At 46.4% G+C, this 8,411-nt stretch overlaps 1 long non-coding RNA gene across 2 annotated transcripts; it reads left to right on the top strand.

The window, feature by feature from the left end:
• Window positions 1-3,675: 3,675 nt before the first annotated feature.
• LOC125552560 lies at window positions 3,676-5,713 on the top strand. 2 transcript variants are annotated; one of them, XR_007303669.1, is made up of 3 exons: window positions 3,676-4,353; window positions 4,997-5,234; window positions 5,334-5,713. It is a non-coding gene; the product is annotated as an uncharacterized LOC125552560 (long non-coding RNA). The 2 variants fall into 2 exon arrangements; XR_007303668.1 differs by having other exon boundaries at window positions 3,676-5,234.
• Window positions 5,714-8,411: the final 2,698 nt, after the last annotated feature.

The raw sequence follows: 8,411 nt of genomic DNA, 5'->3' as shown, positions 1-8,411 counted from the left end.
CGGATGGTTGTCGCACCATCTATAAGACCATATGGGGGTGCCCTGCTCCCCCGAAGGTACGCGTGTTTGCATGGAGGATTGTCACAAATTCACTTGCTATTTGGGCAAACAAGTTTTCTTGCCACCTTGAGGTGTCTGACATATGTCCTTTATGTGGTGTGGAATGCGAGGATGGTTTCCATGCACTCTGTAGGTGCCCACTAGCGAAGGAGTTGTGGCATGCCATGGACAAAGGTTGGCGCACTCCAAGGGTTGAGGACGTTGTTAACCCTGGACCGGAGTGGCTCTTCACCATGCTAGAGCCACTCGATGTGGAAACGCGAATGATCGTTGTCGGTGTCAAAACTGGCGGATCTCGGGTAGGGGGTCCCGAACTGTGCGTCTAGGCGGATGGTAACAGGAGGCAGGGGGCACGATGTTTACCCAGGTTCGGGCCCTCTTGATGGAGGTAAAACCCTACGTACTGCTTGATTGTTCTTGATGATATGAGTAGTACAAGAGTTGATCTACCACGAGATCAGAGAGGCTAAACCCTAGAAGCTAGCCTATGGTATGATTGTTGTTGGTCCTATGGACTAAACCCTCCGGTTTATATAGACACCGGAGGGGGTCAGGGTTACACAGAGTCGGTTACAAGGAAGGAGATCTACATATCCGTATTGCCAAGCTTGCCTTCCACGCCAAGGAGAGTCCCATCCGGACACGGGACGAAGTCTTCAATCTTGTATCTTCATAGTCCAATAGTCCGGCCAAAGGATATAATCCGGCTGTCCGGATACCCCCTAATCCAGGACTCCCTCAGTAGCCCCTGAACCAGGCTTCAATGACGATGAGTCCGGTGCGCAGATTGTCTTCGGCATTGCAAGGCGGGTTCCTCCTCCGAATACTTCATAGAAGATTTTGAACACGAGGATCGTGTCCGGCTCTGCAAAACAAGTTCCACATACCACCGTAGAGAGAATAATATTTCCACAAATCTAATCTGCTAACATACCTCGTAGCGTGGCATCACACCACAGCCAGGTCTTTATTCGAATCGTTTTTCATAACCTATCTCAGCGTGTTTCGCGAGGCGGTTTCCTTGGCACGTCTTGTCGAAGCAGAGATCGGGTCCCCTTATTACGGGATTCCCATCAATACGAACGTGGGTAACCCAACCGCGCCATCAATTACGGCGCTTGGGGGATAAGCGAGTTTTACCAGGCTGGTGGGGGCGCATAGTTTCGTCCGCCCTTATAAAGGGATAAGGTTTCACCTTTTTCTACCCACGCCTTTTTCCTCCTTGCTCATCCATTCTCGTGCACTCGAGCTCCAGCGCCCAAGTCCACATCCTTCTCCTCAACTTTCTCCAAACATGTCTGGAGCAGGAGGCAAGTGGATGGTCTCCTCCGTCACGGAGGGACACATCAAAAAACTACGTGGGGCCGGATACTTAGCCGCGGATATCGCGCACCAGCTACCAGCCGCGGGGCAGATCGTCCCTACCCCGGAACCTTACGAAAGGGTGGTTTTCCTCCCCCACTTCATCCGCGGACTGGGGTTTCCCCTCCATCCATTCATCCGTGGCCTTATGTTCTATTATGGGCTGGACTTTCATGATCTGGCCCCGAATTTCATCCTCAACATCTCGGCGTTCATCGTCGTGTGCGAGGCTTTCCTCCGCATCCGGCCCCACTTTGGCCTGTGGCTGAAGACCTTCAATATCAAGCCGAAGGTAGTAGGCGGCCAACAAGCGGAATGCGGCGGAGCCATGGTGGGCAAAATGCCCAGCGTTACATGGCTCGAGGGCTCCTTCGTGGAGACAATAAAGGGGTGGCAATCGGAGTGGTTCTACATCACCGAGCCACGCGACACCAACTGGGTGGCAGCCCCCGAGTTTCGATCCGGAATCCCCATGCGGCTCACTTCCTGGAAGGAGAAGGGCCTGTCCTGGGGCTCATCGGTGGAGCTGGAAGGACTCCAGAAGTGTATCTGGAACATGATAAGCAAGAAATTTAAGCTTGTCAACATAGTCCAGGTCATGCTCTTCCGCCGGATCCTCCCGTGTCAACAACGGGCTTTCAACTTATGGGAGTTTGACCCGGCCCAGCACCAGACTCTACGCGTGCTCTTCGACATGACACATAAGGACGTCTGGAAGGTGCTGTTCAAGGGCGCCAAGGTCCCCCCTTCTCTTACTGAGGACCGCGGGCTAAGCGCGAAGCACCCTGCGAATCCAGTAAGTTCTGTACATCTGTTAGGGTATTTATTTCCCATAGCTTAACCATGTGCGGGGTCTGAGCTCCCATGCCTTTGACAGGACTGGGTGGAGACATCGGAGCAGATTAACTGCCCAGCCCCTCTGCCCGAAGACCCCGCAGACGCTCTCCTGACGGAGATGCGGACTCTGACTCCTTATGAGGTGCCGGAGAAGACCAAGAAGAAGGCCACGGGAACCCGAAAGAGTTCCCGGTGCCAGGTGGTATCGGACTCATCGTCCGATAACTCCGAGACGCACTCCTCCCGTGAAAACGAGGAGGAGGAAGATGAAGATTCTCCCCCTCCAGCCGGGGGAGACAAGAAAAGGAAGGCCGCCCCAACCGGGGAGGCCGAAGGGTCCAAGAAGGAAAGGACTCTCCTTCCGGACTGTTCCACCGCCGCCGCCGACGGCGAAGACGAGTGGTTACTCAGGGTCAAGCCCCTGGCGAAGTCGTAAGTATTCGGATACCAGAGTAACTCATAGCATACTTTTGTTGCACTGCTTCTCCTAACGTCGAATATGATTATGCAGTCCGCCCCAAGCCCATATCGACGTATCCTCGTCGGACGGTTCCTTGGACTCGTCGGATACGAATAGTGATACACTTCCAACCGCCTCCTCTCCTCGCCCTACGGACAATGTCGAGGTACTGTCTCAAGGGGCACCGAGCCGGGGGAGATAGTCCCGGAGGCGCCTCAAGGCGAACTTCCAGACTCCAGGCGCGAAGGGAGCAAGACTCCCAAGGGCTCCAAGTTTGGCCCCCAGCCGAACGCCGCACCGGAACCTCCAGTGGTTATGGACTCCGGCAGGCGGCCCCCTTCCAAGAGGGGCAAGCCGCCCGTGCCGGTGACATCTGTCCATCCAGAGGCACCGGACAACCTGCTGGGAGCACTTCGCGGCGCTTCCATCGACGAAGAGCACCGCACTATTATGAGTGCGGTGATCAACAGGTTCAGTCCGCCAAGAGCGGACTGACTAAAGCCTGTGACAGCCTTCTAACAGGCTTTGAGGTAAGTATTTAAAATATAGGAAAATATTACCGCATAGACAGTAGCCCCTGATGCTTTGTTTGGTGTTCACAAAGAAAAGCCGAATAGAGGATCAAATAATATCTGCAGGAGTCTAATATAAGTATGTCTAGATGCGTATGGAGACTTCGCTGCTGACCTCTGTCACACTGACTGCGGAGGTCGCTGCACTGAAGCAGAACCTCGAGCGGTCCGAGAAAGAGCTCGGTCTTGCCAAGAGGCAGCTCGAGGAAAACAAAGGTAAGTAAATGCCTTGTCTATATATATATAGAAAGAGCGAGAATAGCATTACTTTGATCCTGGAATCAAAATAGTTATTTGGATCACGGTAGCCCTAGGGCTCGATGGACTTGTTCCCGAACTCCCGAACCTACCGGTAACAGGAAAAAGCCCACCCTCCCTCGATCCCCCACCTCACGTCCAAAAAAAACCACCCCACCCCCCCCGCTGCCCCGATCCCCACCTTGACCTCCCTCGATCCCCTCCCCCGAGCGCCGCCACCCTCGCTCGATCTCGCCGCCCTGCGCGCCTCCTCCAGCTGGCCGACCTATCCAAGGCGCCCCCCCGGACCTACCAGCGCGGGGTCGCTGGGCGCCGCCCACGCCACCGGGAACCTGTTGCCGCACTTCCGCCATGGCCGCACGCTCCTCCGTGGCCCAATCGTCGCCGCCGCCGGGGATCCTCGAGCACCATCATCCTGGCACGCAGTCCATGGCCGCCTCCCCATGCAGTCCCTTTCTTGCTGCCGGCAGAAATCCTGTCAATCCCTTCCTCTTGTCCTTCTCTTCCTCCAGTGATCTTTGTTGGATCCTGCTGCCGTCAACACCAGGCATCGGAACCCCGGCCCTGCACTCCATCACCGCGCCCTGTCTTCTTCTTGCTGCAGCTGCTCCACATCACGTCCGTCCACCGTCGTGATGCCCCCAACTCGTCTGCTTTCCCCAACCGCTGCTGGGTGACCTTCTCGCAAAGGCCAGCTCGACCTTCTCAAGGAAGGTTACTTCCCGAGGATCCGGCTCGCAAGGTGCACACCATCTCGTCCTAGTTGCTGCTGTGTGAAGATCCGCTGGCCTGAAGACGCAAGAGGTAGTCTTTCTAGCTAATGCTAATGCTATTTTCTTCCTCCTAATGAAGTCGACGCCTTGATTTTGATGGATAAGCAAGAACAGAGGAAGATACAGAGCATGAGTAGAACATGGACTGCTCGCACGCGCCGCCATGGACTGCTCCGCTGCCATCCCTACTGACTGAACTCATCTTAAGACTTTTATTCACAGATATAACGGACTGGTTCGTACAAGTTACCAGTATTATTACAATTATAAAACAACAAGTTGCAGGTGTCATCAGTTTGATAGTTTAATAGGCTTTTTTCTGGACAAGAATCACCCATCCCCGCGCATATCCGAATCTCTCGATCCACAACTAGCTAGTCATTAGATCTTATAGCAAGATGCCAACTTTTCTATTGTTTACCAAAAGGAAAAATAACTATGTTTAAGTGTTCCGCTGATGATCAGGGGATTGGGAGACAGACATATAAACTTGTCTTCAGAAACAGATCACAAGCAAACAAACTGAAATCTGTTTTTCTCACAGGTTAATTGGTAGTAGTCCTATTTTCAATCCCAGAGCACCTGCCTGCCTGGGTTTGGGGGACTGAGTAGTCCTGCTTCTCACAGGTTTTGTTTTGTTTATTTGTCACTTCATTTTCTCGCTATTTTTTCAGACCTATTTGCCCAGCAAAATGCTGCACTTTCGGTGCAAAACCGTCAAAGATGAACTCAACAATCTTCGAGGCGACGGCACAACCAAAAGGTACGAGGAGTGGGACCGTGTGTACCGCTATGACTACTACAACGACCTCGGTGAGCCGGACAAGGGCTATCCGCGCCCGGTTCTCGGCGGCACCCAAGAACTACCCTATCCCCGTCTTGGCAGAACTGGCCGACCCCCAACAAAAACAGGTGAGTCAAGTGCAGTGTATATGTTTGTTCTTTTTCACATGTTGACAACCATGTCACCTTGCAATTGGACTCATATCGGGGATTTGATCTTTTCGCCAGACCCTAGATTGGAGAGCAGAATTCCTCAGTACAAGATATAGGAGGCCCTCAACATCACTGTCCCGCGTGATGGTATTTATGCATCTTCCTAGTTGCTACGGCAATGCTGGATTTAATCATCCTAGGAGAGAAGAAGCAAAAAGACAATCAAAGTGTGAGAGAACACGTACAATGATGAGAGGACAAAAAATGTGTGGTGGTGAATAGCTCCACCGCATTGCCATTTGGCCCCATTTTACCCATTTAGCCAGTGTCCTCTTCAAAGTGTTAATCTTTAAAGATAATGGAACCAATTTCTTTAGTATGTACTTACAATTGCAACTCTGGGCGTCTGTGTAATGTTTGTAAACTTGTAAAGAAAATGGAAGTTCAGGGCGAAACCAGCTAGTCCATTGAACAAAAATCCAAACTTTTGAAACAAAGAGTGAGTAAAATTTGGAAAAAGTAGAACACTTACAAAACAAAAAAAATAAAATTCTTTTATGTGAGAGAGAAGTCTGAACCTTCGCTGTTAAAAGTTGACGTAAATAACTATATGGTATTTTCACACGAAGAAACTCAAGTGAAAAAAATAAAAAGAAGTAACTCAATGTTTAAAGGAATTTTTAACATTTCTAAAAACATTATAAAAATATAGAAGTCCAAATTTTATTTTAAAAAATGGCTTTTCCCCATCTTTAAGAAATCCTAGAGGTTCAAATTTATCTAACTCAGAAGTTCAATGTTTATTAAAAAAACCAAGAAGGTCAAATTGAAAACACTTACAAGTTTAAATATAAAATAATAGAGAAGGTCAAAAAACCAAGAAGTTCAAATTTAAATAGCGGAGCGGTTCGATGTTTAATATGAAACATGGATTCCTCGTTACTAAAGAATATACTAAGAAGTTCAAAATTTATAAAAATGCTATAGTTCAAAATTTATAAAAAATGGATTTTCCTCTTTTCTAAAAAACCATAGAGGTTCAAATTTAAATAACGGAGATGTTGAATCTTTATTACAATACCAAGAAGGTTAAATTAAATAAACCAAGCAGTTTTAAAAGTTTATAAAAATAAATTTTCACTCTTTTCAAAAAGACCTAGAAGTTCAAATTTAAATAATTGAGCGGTTCGATATTTGTTACATAACTAGGACATTTCCCATTACCTAACTAGAAGGTCATGTATTGGAAGTATCCAGTACGTCAAGAAATGGAGACCACAATTTTTTGCGGTAATTAGTATGGCTGTGTTGATCTTCTTCATTCTGTGTTCAAGTCCATTGTGTTCTGTCTGTTTCCGCAACTCTTCCTTATGTGAATCCCATCCGCTTTGGAGAAAAATGTACTTATAATTCGGGTAGAAGCTCACGTTTTGTTAAATAATGGCACACAAAAAGGTAGCTTTTGGCAAAAACAAACACAATACACATAAAGCGTAGAAGTTCAAATGAAAAGCAAAAGCGAAAAAATTCTTACAAGCAGGGTAGTTTTTCAACACGCGTGAAAAAGTACGCAAAAAATGAAAATAGAAAACTCTTGAAATTAATAGCACGCGAAGTTCTTGTTTCAAAAATTCCGAAGTTCACGTGTACCACGTGTAGAAGAAAAATCATCATATGAAAAAAGGGAACACCTGGGCCATTTCGCCGAAAAGCAAAAAATGCATAAAATATCGTGAAAAATAAAAGCTTAAAAGGTTTGTTGAAAGAAGTTCAAGTGCTCAGTCCGGTGAAGTTCAAAAATTCTTGTCAGAGAGGTTCACCTTGTATTTCCGTATAAAAATTGAATACTATTCTTTACTCAAAATATAAAAAGGTGAAGTTCAAATTGAAATAACAGAGAAGTTCGGAGTTTATTAAAACCTAGGATTTACTTGTTCAAAAAATAAAAAACACAACACCATTTTTGCACTTTTAAAAACAACCCATAAACGAAAAAAAAAGTTGCTAGAAGTTCAAGTGCTCGGCGAGGAAAAGTTCAAAAAATTCTTGTGAGAGAGGTTCGCCGTGTATTTAGATGTCCAAAATACAAAAAAAATGTTGTTTTTTGTGTTTTAAAATAATTATCTCAAACCAGAGAGAAGTTCAAAGTGATAATAACCAGAAGTTCACGTAGTACATGGTGTGTATTTCATATAAGAAAAAAAACAATTAAAGTGAAACAAAGTGAAGTTCCAACAGACATGCCCGAGAAGTTCAACTACTTCACGCACTGCAAAAAATAGCACGTCAAAAACAGAGTGAGGTTCAAACAGACATGCTCCAGAAGTTCAACTACTTCATGCAGTGCGTTTCCGTTCGCGATGAAGGTAGAAATCATGATCTCGTCATTTTCTAATTTACTTCAAAACGACAAGAATATCATTTGTGTAAGTTCAAGTCCTCGGTCGGAGAAAGTTAAAAAATATGTTGTGAGAGAGGTTTGCACAAAGAGAATATCATTTGTGTAACACTGACGAAATTGATGGGAAAATTAAAAACAAAAATACGTCACAGAAGTTCAACGCGAAAACAGCACGAAGTTCGACTACTATAGTGAATGATTTTGAGATGAAAAACTTTTAAAATTGTCACGAGTATGAAAAAACGATCAACACGGGAAAGTTGCGTGTTTACAGCAGTTTTCCATCGGTATATCACTTGCTCAATTCCGGTGAGTGGATGGAGAACTACGAGTAGTGGATGGAGAGCTATGAGCAAAAAAATCACGTGAAAAACAGAGTGAAGTTCAGGTACACGCGCCGAGAAGCTCGAGTTCTTCACGCGGTGCATTTTCGAAGAATCTGTTTCGCGATAAAGGCAAAACGCATGATCCCGCCATTTTCGAAATTACTTGAAAACGGCTAGGAATCAGAGAAAACCATCAACATGAAAAAGTTTTGCATTTTCCGTAGCTTTTCAGCGGTATATTATTTGCCCCATTCCGATAAAGTTTGTAGAAATTACGGCGAAAATACCTTTTTCGCCATTTTCGAAACTGACTTAAAACCATAAAGAATTGGGAGAAACAATACATACCAAAAAGTTTCGCATTTGTTCAAGCTTTCCAATGCCATATCATTTGCTGCATTGGGATGAATGATTAAAAAATTAGCT

Source organism: Triticum urartu, chromosome 1, assembly GCF_003073215.2.
Source record: "Triticum urartu cultivar G1812 chromosome 1, Tu2.1, whole genome shotgun sequence".
NCBI classification, from domain to species: domain Eukaryota; kingdom Viridiplantae; phylum Streptophyta; class Magnoliopsida; order Poales; family Poaceae; genus Triticum; species Triticum urartu.
Note: the sequence above shows the minus strand (reverse complement) of the source record. Positions and strands in the feature narration are given on the sequence as shown.